General features: G+C 55.7%; 1 protein-coding gene and 1 long non-coding RNA gene across 2 annotated transcripts in view; both read left to right on the forward strand.

Annotated features, from left to right (window-relative positions):
* Positions 1–172: 172 nt before the first annotated feature.
* Positions 173–2,894, forward strand: LOC109438443 (uncharacterized). The gene is made up of 3 exons (XR_002136386.3): positions 173–1,440; positions 1,928–2,308; positions 2,585–2,894. It is a non-coding gene; the product is annotated as an uncharacterized LOC109438443 (long non-coding RNA).
* Positions 2,895–10,692: 7,798 nt separating this feature from the next.
* BRD3 (bromodomain containing 3) overlaps positions 10,693–16,185 on the forward strand; it is a 34,690-nt gene continuing 29,197 nt past the window's right edge. Inside the window, exon 1 of the mRNA XM_074331325.2 lies at positions 10,693–10,876. The gene's annotated coding sequence lies outside the window, so the exon portion shown is untranslated. The remainder of the gene's footprint in view (positions 10,877–16,185) is intronic.

Below are 16,185 nucleotides of genomic sequence, written 5' to 3' on the forward strand. Positions count from 1 at the left end.
GGTCTTAGAGTCTTGGGGGTGCTCAGGGTCTGACCTCCACGCCCCAACCCAGGCCCTGGGTACAATAACATGCAGTCTCTTATTTCCCAATTAAAAACGGGAACACCGATTATGACACAGGAAAGTGTGCAAACAAAAGGACCGAGCATTGGAAATGGAAATGTCCTGGGAAGTGAGGTGTGTGGTTGTTATAGACACCGGCACCAAGACTGAGAGCTGGTCTGAAAGCCCCCACTTTAAGGAGGACACAGGGGCAGCAAAGTCCCTGTCTGGCCCCAGCACAGCTCCGTGTGGATCTCTGTGCCCAGGAGGCCTACTCACCTGTGTACCCTGGAGCGTGAGGCAGTGACTATGGAAGGTAACCAAATCTCAATAGCTATAGAGAAGGGGCACGTCCATCCACCTGCCTGCCTTGGTTCCGCCGCCCAAATGGCCTTTTTCAAACCTCTCTGAAGCAGTCAGAACTTCTAAAACGCCAGCTCTGAACTGTCACCTCCTGGTTTAAGACTCAGAACTGGCTTCCCATTGCCTTCGGGTCCAAATCCAAACTCTGCCATGGAGTTTACCAGACTGGCCTCCCTGCCTAGCCTGACACCACCCCCAAACTGTGCACCCCAGGCTTCAGCCCCAGATCCAAAGTATATTATACTTCCCAGTCCTCCAGCCCTGCAGGGGGAGCAAGACATGGGTCCTGACCACAGAACTCAAGCCAGATTCCCAGGTAAATTGGTCTCACCTCCCTCCCCCAAGAGATAGAAACTTCCAGTAAAAATGAGAAAATCCTCTAACTTTGTTGAGTGTTTTTTCAACCCATTCCTGCAGTCATAACGAAAATCCTGAGAACAACACAGCAGGTAAAGCAATTCAACAAAAACTTTAAAAACTTGTCTAAGTTTTAAACCCTTTTCTATCCCTCCTAAGATGTTATCAGACTCAGAAAAATCACAAGTGGATATTGAACGGAGAATAAAAACTACAGAGCAGGGGAAAACATTTTGGAGATTTGTTTTTTCAGAACGTTAACTGTGCTTTGGCCAATGGGAGCGAATTGGAAAATGAATGTGTTTTCATGAACAATTGTTATAGATACAACATTTCTCAAGGCTGTCCCATCAACCAGACAATATGAACCTCTCTGGGCACCCTCTCCACTCAACCAGGTCCTTCCTCCAGGCTCTCTTTCCCAGAGCATTCCCCCCACCCCAGCCAATGTCCACTTGGGCTTCTTTCTCTGATCCCCAAAACTAGTGAGTCTTCCTGGCTACATTTTCCCCGCCTCCATATCCTCCCCGTGGAAACACTCATCTTTCTTTCTGATTGCTGCTTCAGTGTCTCCTGGTTGAGCTGGGTTGGCGTCTTCCTCAACAGCACGCGTGGCAGGTGTCACAGGATGACGGAAGGAAGGGGAGGAGGAGGAGCAGCTGTGTGCTCAGTTCTCCAGTAAGTTGGTTGCATGTCATCTCCTTGCACCTTCACAACAAGCCTATAAAAGGGGTGCCTTTATTCCTTTGGATAATGAAGAAATGGAGGCTCCGAGAGGTTAAGAAGCTTCCCAAGGACCCACAGGCAGCAGGCACAACCCTGGAAGTCAAGGCAGAGCCTGCACAATATGTAGTGACGCTTATCAATGGATGGAGGGATGGGTAATGGATGCATACATACATGTGTGGATGGTAGGTGGATGGCTGCATGGATGATGGATGGATGGACGGACGGATGGATGACGATTGGACGCGTGGAGGGATGGATGAATGGATGCATGCATGCATAGATGTATGGTGGATGGATGGATGATGGATGAGTGAGTTAATAAGTGAAAAGCAAGTGATGAGGGTTGAAAGAAGAGAGCAACCTGTGTCAACAGGAATAGTCAGGGAGGGTCTATGGCAGTGGCAGAGCTTAAATTAAGTACATTTCCTTCTCATAGAAATTGAAGCTTTTGAAAAGCCATCTTTAGTTATCGAGTGATAAATATTTCATCAGGGACATTGGACTGCTAAACTCAAGAGCACTGGCCAGGAGGTGGCAGAAGAACAGACCACATGTCAGAAATGCTGTGGTGTCCCCACAGCAGGCAGCAAGCTGGGTGGGGAGCACTGGCCCTTTAATTGCCAAGCCCACAGCTTTGGATTCCGATGGCAGTTGATGAGGGAGGGTCTTGGAAGAGGAGGGAAACAGGATGCCCAGGCCTCAGAGCTTCCAGGAGCTGGTCACCAGATTTCTACACTGGACAGTCCGCCTACGCTGGGCCACCATTCCAGGTTGCTGCTGACGCTGCCTGGAGACCCAGAGGCTCCCGCCAGCCCAGGTCAGTGGGGCTTTGTATTAAGTTCCTTTTCCCCTGGTAACTACGCCAGGGCAGCTGGTTGGGAGATATGCATCCCCAGTTCCCCTCCTAAGGCTCTGCTTTCCCTTCCTCCACACCCCCTCACGGTCCATGAGGACAGGTGTTTTGCCCACCATCCCTCAGTCCCAGTGGGCCTTCACGGAGCTGAGCCAGCTGGCCACCCCCTACTCTGGTATCCAGAAAGCCATTTCTAGTTCTAACTTTGCCACCATCCTTCTCTGTCTTCCCTGGCCTCAGTTTCCCAGGTACAGAAAGAATGCATCAGCTCCTGACATCGACTCTGGGGTTGCTCCTAATTCAAATTCTCTCCTCCCACGGCCTTTACCCAGTGTGTACCCCTCCGCCGTGGACCCATCCCTTTGCTCCTTTCTCCCTCCCACCCACTAGTAAGCACCCCCGGCCTCATTTGCCCTGCGTCAGCTCCCCTCCTGGTACCACCCTCTCTAAGGTGACCCCTCTAGATTGCCCTACTCCAGGGTGACCATCGGTCCAGTGTGCCTGGCACTGTTCCATTTTAGAACCGAAAGCCCCGTCTCAGGCAGTCCCTCAGCTCTGGACCTGCCTTGTCCCTTCCTCAAGGTCCCCAGGCTCAGCCCTAGGCCCCTCCCGTGCTGCTTCTGTCCCTTCCCTTCCTGGCCCTGCCTGCGCCCTGGCCCTAAGGAGGGTCCATTCACTTGTCCACCTCCCTCACTATTGCGGACTCATGGGAGCAGGGTCAGCTTGTCCAGGCCACAATGACCGCTCGGAGAGGTACAGAGTAGGTGCTTAATAAAGACCCTCCCAATGAATGAATCCTGGAATGTTCACTTTCACTTCCTGTTGGATTTAAACGTATCCTAACTTGCCTCAAAGTCCCCACAACGAAATCTGTTTGCCCTCAGCTTCCACCAGACTCCAGGTCTGGAAGTCCTGGACGGCCCTTCCAGGCAGTGCTGGGTGTTCCGGGCACCAGTCAAGCCCGGTGTCCTAGAGCAGGAATCCCTGGAATGCAGCTCCCACCTCCCAAGTCAGGCCCCACCTGTTCCGATCTGGTCTGTAAATCCCTTCCCCAGCCGGCCTGGGCTTTTATCCCCCTGCTTAGAGAAGGGTCCCGACAAGTGCAAAAGAAACAGCTCCTATGACTGGCAGGTGGAAATCAGAGGCCCCAAAAGCCAAGGGGTTTTATTAGAAGGCTTCAGATTTTTTTGGGGGGGTGAGGATGGGGGGTTGAGCAACAGTGGTTCAGGGGGGCATTTTGAAGGAATACAAATTTGGCTGCGAGTATGCCACCTGTGTTCCCCTGTCACATTAAACTATTTCCATTTGTCCTTGTTATTAAAAACCACTGCAGCTGTTCTTCCTGAGCACCTACTGTGCGCCTTTCACTTGCCAAGGGCTTTAAATACAGTCTCCTTAAATCCCCAACAGGGTTGAAAGCTATTCTGATTTTCCAGATGAGGAAAATGAAGGCTCAGACAGCCTCAGTGACTTGCCCAAGGCCACATGGCAAGTAAGGGCTGGGGCTTGACCTTGTTCTTTCAACCCGTCCCTGTGTATCCCTTGAGACACATGCCCTTGTCGGTTGGCAGACACCATTTCCACATGCAGTAATTGATCACAGCCGCCTGCCTTCCCGCTACAGCTGCTCCAGGGGGTTCCCACGACCCCCATGCAGCATGCTCCACCCCTCCCACGCCTGCCTGGGGGCCCTAGGCTGCACCTTTGGGTCCTTTCCAGGGTTTCACGACTCTTAATTGTTTCTATGGGATAAGATCCAGGAGTTCCTTGACTGGCTGAGGAGACAGGACACAGGTGAGCATGCCAGCCTGGGGAGCTCCCTCACCTGGCATTGGAGGGGAGCCCACAGGGCTGAGGAAGGGCGCAAGGAGGCAGGCCAGCAGACTAGCCCCTGCCTTTCTGGGTTCCCACGGCTTGCTGAGAATTCCCTAATGGAGGAGGAGCAACCGGCCTAAAATAGAAAAGCTGACACAGGGAAACTAGGGGCCAAAGTCCAAGGCCTGTGCACAGGAGCTGTCTCCACTGCTGCTGGGGCGCTCCCTCCCTCCCTGGCTCCCCTCCACCTACCTTTACCCTCCCTCCATCTTCTGGGGTCTTTAAATCCCCCCAGCTCAGGGCCTAGCATTTGCAGAGAAAGTGGATGAGGCTTCTTGGAGACTGGCCGGCAGCCTGGGCTTGCTGGCAGCTGTCGTCCCATGGGAGCCCGACCGTAGGGGACAGATTGGAGGCTGGGAGAGCTGGCCGTGCCACACCCAGCCCCTCTGCGGGAGCCTGGAGCCCACAGTCAGAGGGGGCAGGTGCTCCCCACTGTAGGCCTGCTTTGGGAAGTGGGGGCAGGCGGAAAAGTGGGCCTGTTTGGTTGTGTCTGGGGCAGAAGAGGTGGGATATGGATGGCTCCAGATTGTTCTAGTCCCCAGACGTTGGCTCCCCAAGAATCTGTCTTCTTTTAAAGCTCTCTCAGGGACCAAAGAACAAGGGATTGCAAGGCGAAGGTGGGGAGGTCACGTAAATAATAGAAACAGTGGTTCCTAAAACCGAATGATGGACGGACCTCGGCCCATTTAGAACACAACCCTGCAGCAGTTCCCTCCAGGAAGGAGTCTTTCCCTCAGAAACAGCTGCAGATGGCTGGAGGCTGCCCAAGGATATTCACGGCAGTGTTATGTGTGATGGTGAAATCACTGGAGACAGCCAAAAAAGCCCACCCTAGGGGAGAAGAGAATCAGTCACACGGCACATCAGACAACATTCTGCGGCCACCAAATGAATGAGCTACCGAGGCACATGGTGCCGTGGAGGATCGTCCGTGGCATGTCTAGAGAGGAAAAGCAAATGATGGAAGGATGTGCACAGAACGATGCCATTTCTGTAAAGCAAAGCTCTATGTGGGAAGAAAGGAAGTGAAACTGCAGCAGCAAAGGCTCCAGAGGGGACAGAGCTGTCACAGGGCACCCAGGGGACAGGGAAATAGGAAGGATCAGAGGGGTGTCTATTTTGTGATCTCTTTGTCTGGTTTTGGTACGGTAATAACTGATAAGGAAGTGTTCCCCCTCCTCCATTTTTGGGGGAATTTGAGAAGGACTGCTGTTAATTCTTCTTTAAACATTTGATAGAATTCACCAGTGAAGTCATTTGTTACGGGGCTTCACTTTGTTGGAAGTTTTTGATTATTGATTCAATTTCTTTGCTTATTATAGGTTTAGTCAGCTGTTGTGTTTCTTCCCAAGTCAAGTTTTGATAGTTTGTGTGTTCCTAGGAATTTGTCCACTTCATCTAGCTTATCTAATTTGTTGGCATACGATTGTCCGTAGGTTCTCTTCCAGTCCTTTTTATTTCGGTAAGGTCAATAGTAACACCCCACGTTCATTCCTGATTCTAGTAATATGAGTCCTCTTTTGTCACTCTAGCTAACAGCTTGTCAGTTTTGTTGATTTCCACTCCCCAAAACCAACTTTCAGTTTAGTTGATTCTCTCTATTGTTTTTGTATTTTTTATTCCATTTATCTCCACTCTGGTTTTTATTATTTCTCTACTTTGGCTTGCTTTGAATTTAGTTTATTCCTTTTTTTAGTGACTTTAGGTGGAAGTTTATGTTATTGATTTGAGCTATTTCCTCTTTTTTAATACTCATTTACAACCATAAATTTCTCTGAGTGCCTTCGCAGCACCCCGTAAGTTTTGGATTTTCTTAAAATTCACCTTCTAACTTCAATAACGCTCTCGGGGAGAGCGTTAGCACTTTTAGCACTTCCTAATTGCCCTTATGATGTCTTCTTTGACTGCTTGGTTATTTAAGAGTACGTTGCCTAATTTCCACGTTTGTTTGTGAATTTTCAAATTTTCTTTCTGTTATTGATTTCTCACTTCATTCTTTTGTGGTCAGAGGAGATACTTTGTATGATTTTAATTTTTTAAAGTTATTGAGACTTGTTTTGTGGCCTAACATGTCGTCTGTTCTGGAGAATGTTCCATGTGCACTTGATAAAAATGTAAGTTCTGCTGTTGTGGAGTAAAGTGAGCCACGCACGTCTGTTAGGTCTAGTTGCTTTCTCATATTGTACAAGTCATCTATCGCCTTGCTGATCTTCTATCTAGTTATTGAAAGTGAACTGCTGAAGTCTCCAACTGTTATTGTGTTTTTGTTTTTTAATTTTTACTGGGGGATATTGAGGAAGAGTGTGCTTTTCCAGGACCCATCAGCTCCATGTCAAGTTGCTGTTTTCAATCCAGTTGTGGAGGGCGCAGCTCACTGGCCCATGTGGGAATCAAACCTGCCACCCTGCTGTTATGAGCACAGCACCCTAACCAACTGCTCTAACCACAGGCTAACTGACCACCCATTAGTCTCTTTTTAAAAAAAAATATTTATGTTATGTCTTCCATCATTGTAAACACATTTATTTTATAATCTTGGGGTTCCATCTGAGAGGCAGGGAATATGGAGAGGGGACACAGACAGGGCCATGTTCTCACAGGCCGTCAATGCAGCAAGTTTTCCTGGGAGTGGCAAAGCCAAGAAGGGCTGGCATCTTTGTCTTTTAAACCATCAGAGCCCCAGGAATGCCAAGAACACCAGCACTTCCCAGACCAGCCCTCTCTCCACCACATCACAGCGATTGTTCCTTCAAACAAAACCCAGTTTTCTTTACCTCATAATACCTGTTTAGCATGGAAAAAACAAATGATTAAGAAGAAAAATAAACTAAAATCACCCACAATCCTAGTTTCTGTAGTTAGCGGCCATGACCACAAAACCCAGCTCCCTCCCTGGCTTGATTTTCCTCCACAGCACTGAGCACTGTCAGGCCTGCCGCATATTTTATTTACGATCAATCGTCTGTGTGTCCCCAGTAGCACGTCAGCCCCATGACAGCTGGCCTTTGTGCTGTTCCCCTGTCGTGTCTGCTGTGCCAGGAATCAGGAGCATAGAGCACCACACCCTCTGTCAGGACCTCTGGACCGAACGAAGGCACGAATGCACGCACTGCTTTATGAACGAGAACCTCCACCTCATTTATTCTTACAACAATGCAATGAGGCAGATATTTCTTACCCTCATTTTACAGATGAGTAGACTGAGACTCCGGCAGGCCACTGTCTGTCTTCTTCTCTCTGTTCACATCCAAGACCTTTTGCTCTGTGCTTTTAAGGACTTTTAGTCTTGTGTGAACAATCTTCTACTTTGGGGGCAGGAAAACAGGGCCGTGAGAAGGCTCATCTCCAAATTCCATCCCCTCTCTGGGTCTCCCCACATCTTTCTAAGAAAACTAGTTAACGAACTCAGACATGGGTGGCTGCTTCCTCAATTATGCCCCCAATCTCCCCTGACAAAATGCAGACTCCTGGGAAGTATTTTGCAGGTGACACGTGACCCCGCATCTGGGTCCAAACCTTAATTCTGGCTCGTAATTTAACCTCACTGTGCCTCCCTTTTAATCTGTAAAGTAGGTGTCATAATCCTTACCTCATAGAATTGTTTAGAGATTCAGTGAAATTATGTACGTAAAGTTCTTGAAACAGTGCCTGGCACACAGTAAGTGGTCAATAAGTGATTGTATACTTAGACACCTCTGCTCCCCACCCTCTAGACCTCTCTGTAGCCCAGTCTTTGCTTGAAGACAGAAACTTCTTTTTTCCTTTAGTTGTTCTGAGAGCTAATCAGTCTCCTGGGGAGAAGGTTCACAATAACTAAACTTTTAAGAGACTGATGTACAAACTATAATGCAATAACATAATTGCTCTGTGCCTTCAGGGGCATGGTGGATGAAGACGGCAGGATGGAGGAGGAGGCAGCTGAGGTCCCAGGCCCTGTCCTGGGCCCGAGCATGGCTTTAAGGCCTCTTGCAGAGTGTCTTGTGGGGGTAAACAGGGTAGCTGCCTCAGCAGGTGGAGGTCTGGCTGCACTGTTTGCAGATGGAGGGTGGGACAGGTGTACAGAAGAGAAAATTAATTAATTCAGCAAATATTTCTTGAGCACCTATAAGGTGCCAGATCCATTGTAGGCCTTAGGGGTATAGAGCCCAGCTCCAATGGAGCTGCCACTCTGGACGGGAGAAGCCAGTAAACAAAGCCAGTAAGTAAAGGATCAGGGAGAGCAGCGTGCCATGACCCAGGGGCCACCAGCTTGGCCTTTTGCACACGCCTCTTTGTCTCCCACAGTCTGAGGATTCGGTCCTATTTTCGTTCCCCTTGACAGATGAGGAAACTCTGGTTGGGGAGATTAAGCAGCTCCACTCCCGGGGGCCCAACCTCAGTGATGTTGAAACTGCAAGAGCCTGGAAAGGGAGAGAATGGTGGCTGGTGGTGGTGGGGACAGTCAGGGTCACCTGAGTCCCTTTAAGGCATCTCTGCTTCCCCAGAGGTCTCAGGGAGGGACCCCTGCACTGGGCCTGAGGAGATCCCAGGGGCCGATATGCCCAAGTGCAAGTGTCTGTCCCACTGTTTGTTACAGACTCTGCTCCCCAGACTTCTCCAGCCGCAGGGAAGGTCATTCCACTGAGCCACCTGGGTTACACATGAGTGGGCAAGCAGGACTGGTGGGCATGGGGAAGGGAGAGGCGGGACCTGGGTTCCTCCTTCAGAGCCAGGCCCCTAGGGAGGGCCCAGGTTCCTGCCGTGCTCCCAGGGGGGACTCCTCCAGTCAGTGGGAGGCCCAAGGAGAGGGTCATCAGGGTCCTGGGCATTCGTTCGGCCGCCTTGATAGCCTGGCTGGTCAGGAGTGGCCTCTGCAAGGTCAAGACCAAGTGGAGAGGCTCTTTGTTGTGGCCTTGAGGGGAGTGAGGGGGGGTTATTTTAAGTAGTGAGGCGGCCGATCCTGATGGGCAGACCACCCAAGATGTTCAAGAGGATGAGACCCAGAAGGCAGGACAGGGTTCTTGGAGGAGAAACAGAAGTCTGTAACTCAGGGAACCAACCCGGGGCTTGGAGAGGGATGCAACCGACAGGATCATTCTAAGCAATCAGCCTGTAGACTGTCACCTTCCCTGACCTTCTTCTAAAAAGACAAAGGTCTTCCCCAGCCAGAGCCCTGCTCTGGAGCCTTGCCAGGGGCTATAAGACTGTCTGGGACTCCCAGCATGGGACAGTGGGCAGGCTGGGAAAGGTTTGGGCATCTCCTGCAAACTGTCTCCCAGAACCCTGGGCTTTGGGGTCTCCTCTCCTACGTATTGGTTCTGTGACCCAGAGCAAGTCACTTCATCTCCCAGAGCTGTAGTTTCCTCACCTGTAAGCCTGGGGCAGACCACCTGTCCTGAGTGGGGTGGGGCTGGCCGAGCTAGGTGGAACCAGCGCTCACGTTTTTTAGTGCCCATCATAAAGATGTGTGTATTTCTGGCAGTGGAGCTCTTGCTCAACTCAAACCCAATGACCCCAGGGGCTTGGGATAGGTCCAGCCCACACAAGGAAACTCCACCTTGCAATCGGCAGGCTCAGCATGCACAAAGAGGAAAACTTGTTTTTGTTTCTGACGTTTTTATGAGGGTCTAATATACACAACGTGCAGCCACCTTGTTACAGATGGATAAAAACGTACTTATGTATACACCCAAAGAATTGCCACAAGATCCTAAATGTGCCCAAGAGCTGAGCCTTTCGAATTACAGAAAAAGGGCCCAGGGTCCTGTTTTCACCTTTGTGGCCCACTACTGGAATCTCAGGCTAGGGACCTTTGATCTCATCCCTGCCCCTCACTGGGCAGACTGGGAAACTGAGTCTGGGGGCGAGGTCTCCGGGCAAAGACGGGAGCATCCCCGGTTCCTCGCCAGTCCGGGGACTTGAGTGCCCCGGCCCCCGAGCGTTGTGGGTACGTTAAGGAGGGTGGGGGGCGAGTGGGGCTGAAGGAGGTGGGTAGATAGGGGAGCGGCTGAGCGCGGCTCCTCCCCGGGCGGGGCCGCCCTTGCGCGCGCACCTACGCCCCGCCCCTTCCCTCCCGCGCGCGCCCCCGTAAGGCTAATTAAGCTCGTGGTTTGTTTACAAACACGGGCACCCGCAGGTGTGCGCCGCCCCGACAGTGCGCGACCGGGGTTCCAGGGCGGCCCCCAGTCTCGGGCTCCGGGGTCTCCGGGAGCGGGTGGCGGCAGGCGGGCGGGCGCTGGCAGCACTCTGGCCTTTTCCACGCCTCCTGGGGCACCAGGAAATTCGCCCGAGGCGCACATCCCCTGCGCGGGAGGGAGGGCCGCCCAGGGTCCCCGCCTTGCCGCCGGGGTAGGGCGGGTGAGCGGGCGCTCCGCCCCCGCGCGCCCCCCGGGCCGGGCCCGCTCGCGGCCAGGTCGGCGGGGCGGGAGGCGGGCGGGGGCGCGCGAGGCGGGGCGCGGCGCCGGCGAGGCCGGGACATGTAGTTCGCGCGCCGCGGTCTCCCCTGGGCGGCCCCGGCGCGGTCCCGGCCGCGGACTACGACTCCCGCCAGGCGCCGCGGCGCAGCGCATGAGCCCTGCTCGGCTCCGGCGCGTCTATTATGCTGCCGGGGCCGGCGAGCCAAAGAGGAGCCGGCCGCGCGGGCCGGGAGGGGACGGCCGCCGGAGCCGCCGAGGCCAAGTACGCCTTTCTCTTGCTTCCTTGCGCGTGCGGGGCGGCGGGCGGCGCGGGCGGCGGCTGGCCGGGCGGGCCGGGAAGCGCGGCCCCGTGCACCCCATGCAGGCCGCCGGCGCGTCCGGGGAGCTGGGCGCCCGGGCCGCCGCCGCCTTTGTGCGCGGCCACGATGCAACAAAGCGCGGCGGCCGCCCGGGCCCCCTCCCCTCAGCCCGCTCCCTCCCTGCCGCCCGCGTCCCGGGCTCGGGGGCGTCGCCTCGGCCGGGGCGCGCAGCCCGGAGTTGGCACGGCCCGCGCGCTCCGCGCCAACCGGCCTCCCGCGCGCACTGCCTCCCAGAAGGAATTTTTTCCCCCTTTCCTCTGCCCGCCATCTTTTGGAGAGGGAAAGCGGGGAGGACGCGGCGAGGAAGGTGCGCGGCACGTCCCGGGCCGCGCCGTGCGCTCCGGCGCCACTTTCCTCGCGCCCGCCCCGCCCGCCCCAGCTCTCAGCCGCCGCGGGGCTCGCGCTGGGGCCGTCGCCGTTTTCCGCGGCCAGGGCGGGGGGCGAGGCCAGGCGCGGGCCCCGGTCTCGCGCGGCAGCCCCGGAGCCGGCGGCGTGGCGTGGGGGCAGCTCCCTGCCAGAGTTAGGCGCCCGGCGCTGACTTTGAGCCCCTTTGCAGGGTCGTTGCAGCCAGGCCAGGAGGAGACGCAGTTCCCGTTTTGAAATCGGCCTGAGAAGCGCTTAATCCGGGCGAGGTCGAGTTGGAGCGGGAGGAGCGGGGGTGCTTCCTCTCCTTCCCACTCAGGGTGGGCCCCGGTGTGACAGCGTGTTACAAACCCGTCGGGGAAAAGTGCTCACCCCAAACCTCGAATGTCCACATGTTCCTGGTGGGCTCCCCGTGAATAAAGCTGGGGTCTCAGGGAAGGCGGGTCCTTTCTACCGTTTGTTCATAGGGGCAGGGCTGGGTGGAGGCTGCGCGCGGCCTCCTTTCCCTCCGGGCCAGGGGTAGTTTCGGGAAGATAGAAGTGAGGGCACTGAAAGGGGTCCCCAGTGAGACCCACCCGGGCGTGTCCCGTGGTTTATCTTGTGAGTTCCCTCCCTTGGACCCAATCCCTGAGGGTCTGCGACCTTTCGTTTTGGCGGAAAGCTTTCTTCCCAGAAGTGCGTAACTGGTGCCCCGCTCGCCCCCGTGTTAACTGGGTTATTGACTGAAGAGTCCAGGAAGGTGTGTATCAGTGGGCACTCCCTGGCTGCAGGCCCCCCTCTTCAGGCCGCTGCCCCCCAGTGAGGACGAGGAGGAAAGTTCTTTTCCCCCCCGCTGTTTTGTAGGCATTCTCCCTTGCTCTTTAAAATGGGGCTTCTGTTCTGGGTCCATGGAGTGGCCCTGGGGAGAGCCTGAAACCTGCGCAAAGTTGCCTGGTGTGGCATTCTTCTGAGGGGAGTACTTTAGGCTCTTGGGGAGGTGTGTGTGTGTGTCTGTCTGTGTGTGTGTGTCAGGGAAAGGTCTGAACCCCTGCAAGGGCCAGTTCCCCGGAGTCTCCGCCCCTCTCAGGCAGCCCTGAGTGTGGGCCTCTCATTTGCAAATAAAGGTCTGTGTTTGCGATTTTCTGTCTTGAGGCCTTGATGTGTGGTAGCGGTTACAGATGAGGAAAGACTGGGTACAGGGTGCGAGACAGGAGGCATTTCTCTGACCTTTGTGGTAACCGGGGTGCCCAGTGCCTCAGCCCGGGTGACTGGAGACCCCCCTCTGTGCAGCTCCTCAGTGGCAGAGGTCCAGTCCCGGCCCTGCCACAGGGTGTCCAGGGACGAGGGATTGAAACACTTTCTGGGGGTGGACAGCACCCTCCGTGATGTTTGTTTTGTTTTTAGAAAGTGGAGTAGTTGCCTTTTTTCGACAAGAGCTCAACAAGAGCTCACGAAGTGAGCTGTGGGATTTGTAAACACTCTGCTCCCGCCATTGACTCATGGAGAGGCCAAGGGCAGAAAGTGAAAGTGGGGGGGGTGTAAAAATGAACTGCCCAGCTTGCCTCCTTCCTGCGCCCTCTTCCTCCAGGTTGGCAAGTTGCCAGGTGCTGGAGCCCTGTGGCCGGCAAGTGGTGTGGTGCAGGCCACTTCCTGGTTCACAGTGGCAGAGCGTTCCCTCGGGAGTACTGGCCCGCAGCCCCCAGAGTGTGGTGGTTGGCACGAGACTAACAGGACACCGCCTCGGGGCCCAGCCCCCGTGTCTGTCTGGCTTTCTGTCCACCGCTGGTGGGCCTTGTTCTCGGGAGACCAGCATTCCTCTGTGGGTCCATGGGGGATCTGGGGTCAGGTGAGGACTGGGGCCCCCAGACTCAAAGCCCACTCCCCTTAAGCGCCACTACAGCTGGGAACTTGCCTAAGGCCACTGGCTCAGGTGCCTTGGTTTTTGGGGGGCAGTTCAAGCTGTCAGCTGAGTACTATGGGTTGGTGAGTGGCCTGGTCCTCTTGTCTCCCCCACTGATCGTCAAGCTGAAACTGACAGGACTGTACCCTCCACTTGGCGGTATAGCTTGTGTCAGGAGGGAGGTGTGGAGCTGACGCGTTCTTGCTTTGAAAGGAAATGTTGGTGAGGAGGCAGAAAGCAGTGCCCTGCTTGCTGTATACTTGCCTTCTGGGAACTTGGGGTGGGGGTGGGGCAACTCCTGTGACTCAGGTCTGTTAGAGAGCCCTCCGTCCCCCCACCCGAGGCTCTGCCCCCTTATTTCAACAAGAGGTCAACAGGTGTTTGGGTCAGTGTATGGTCACGGCCCAAGGTGCCCAGGTGGGGACTGGCGCCTCGAACCTTCTCAGCACCCCCGTGGTCACACAGCCCTTGGGCGCCTGCTCCCCTGCTCCAGGTGCCTGTCTGTACTCCTGCCATCAGAGAAGCTTGAGGCTCTGAACGGCAGAGTCAGGTTTCCGGATCATTCACAAGTGGCTGGTTTGCATTTGAAGCCTGGCTCCTCTCCACGCGTGTTTAGAGTGGAGATAACCGGGGCCTGTGCAGCCAGAGGCTGTTGGCTCTGCTGTTGCCCTGCCGTGGGCTGTTTCTTTCTTTTGCCAGCTTTTAACTGTTCTGTCAGAGAATCAGCTCTCCACCTCCCTCTCAGTGCCTTCATAACCGAGTTAGCGCTAGCCGAGATGCGTTTTGGAGGAAGCCTCTTTTCCTCCTTGCTGCAGGTCCCGGAAGTATTGGGAGACTCAAGTATTGGGAGCGTCGTCAGGAGTCAGCGCGGTGTTTGGGAAAGTACTTCCTCCAGCTCCTGGGGAAGTGTCACTTGGGTGCAGATTTTTTGTATGTGATGGGAAGCTGGGCTTGGTAACTGGTGTGGCGGCATTTCCAGAAGTATGGTCAGGAGGATGCTGGCAGGGCAGCAGTGGGGGCCCTTGTGTCACAGGTACTAAACTGTCATGAGGAGCCAGGGCTCGGGAATGCCTGTCCTGAGAGCGTTGACCGGCACTCATGGTGCCAGCCCAGTGCCAGGAGCCAGGTGTCAAGAGCTGGGGCTGTGCTGGCTGTGGACTCAAGATAAGGCATACACCCCTCTGGGCTGGCGTGGCCAGGCCCGGGGTGGGTCTGGGGTGGGGAGACACAGATGACTGTGTGACTGTCATCTGGGCTGACGGAAGCCCCCACGCAGGCTGGCCGAGGGGTGGGAAGGGTGACGGAGTGCAGCCTGCAGGAATCGCTTGGTAAACACACCAGCACTGTGGGTTGTAGGAACATCCCAGCAATGGTGGGTAGGCAGGCGCGTGCCAGCCTCCAGGAGCCTGTGCGTGGGCCTCGTCGGGGGTGGGCAGCAGGGTGGGGCTGCCTGATGCTTCTTCCTGTGCTGGGGCTTGTGCCCTTCCCTCTCCAGGCTCCTGGCAGCCTTCTCTATGGGCAGAAGAGAATGCACCTGTTCTGGAAAGGTGTGGACACCTGGGAGTGTGTGTGGGGAGGGGCGGGGGGCATGTGAGCTAGCAAAGGCCGTGATTTACCCAGGTTGGGCCGTCCTAGGTCCTGTCCTGGGGGCTGCCCATCGTGCTGTTGATCCCAAGAGGCCTCTGGATGAGGCAGTGGCCCTGGGCTCCAGGCCCTCGTACCCGCTGCCCTGAGTCTCGGCTCAGAGGCCTCCCAGCCCCAGGCAGAACCAGCTCTCTAGGCCTCATGTCCCATTTGTTAAGTGGGCTGATAGGGTAAGAAGCTTCCTTCCGAGGGCGGCTGCCAGGGGTCCGAGGATGATGCCTGGCGGGAGGCCAGAGGCCTGGGGCCAGCCGTTGCCTCGGGCAGGTGTGGAGGACGTGGTTTTGTCCCGCTCGGGGTTGCTGACACACACCTGCATCAGGCTGAGTGGGAAAGTGTTCTGGTCGGACGGGTGGTTACAGGGGTGAGGGCTGGGCCTGGGTGCAAGCCTGCACCCACCCCTGAGCACGGGGAGGGTGGGCAGATGCCTCGGGTCTGTACGATGAGGGGTGGCCAGACACCCAGGAGGTCCCCAGCCCTGCCCTCCTGGGGGGGTGGGTTTAGAGCGGAAAGGCAGGCTGTGCTGGGGGACAGCTAGGCGTGGCATGCAGCAGTGGCCTCTTTGGGCTCCCATTTGTGACCCCTGACAGCCCAGGGTGCTGGTGTTTTATAAAGTACACATTGAAGACGTGGGTTTGCATCTTGTTAGGCCGAGCAGGAGGAGAGGGGCTGTGGTGCCCGTCGCGTCCACCTCCCTGCCTGCGATTGCACAGGTCAGTGCCTGTGGCAGCACCCAGCGCTAGGCAGCCCGCCGCAGCTTTGTTCTGCAAAGTGCCAGAGAGGGTCGCTGGAGCCTCAGGCGTGCCGGGGCCCCCGTTAGCAGGACCACCTGACCCAGAGGGAACAGTCCTCTTCCCTTTCCAGGACCAAGGCTGGGTGCTGGTCAGCCCGTCCTCCTCGCTCCCCTGCGACATTCCCCTGTCAGCTGTGGGTCTCTTGCCCCTTCCCAGCCCCATGGAGGGGGTCATTCAATGCCCTGGGCTCAGGGAGGGGCCCTGCGGGGGTGCGTGTGGGGCTGCTGGGACTCCCCAGAGGAATAACACCAGGTTCTGGCCTGTCAGGTGTCAGGGCCAGAGCTCAGTTTTCCCAAGAAATGGGGCTGTTGGAGGCGCTTCCCGAAGCTCCTTCGGGGCTTTATACCCCACGACAGGCGTGGCCAGTATAGTGTTTCTGTGTGTTTTGCTTTTCCTGGGGGGAGGGGTGTAAAGCAGGTGGGGGGCAGATCCTTGCAGAGGTGAGGGGTACAGCTGGCCTGGTCCCCATGGGTGAGCAGTGAGCCCTGCTCAGCAGGGCTGGAGGCACCCCTGTAGCTGGTACCTTGGGTCCTTG

Source organism: Rhinolophus sinicus, chromosome 16 (assembly GCF_057876585.1).
Source record: "Rhinolophus sinicus isolate RSI-liver-muscle chromosome 16, RSI-T2T, whole genome shotgun sequence".
Taxonomy (NCBI): Eukaryota; Metazoa; Chordata; class Mammalia; order Chiroptera; family Rhinolophidae; genus Rhinolophus; species Rhinolophus sinicus.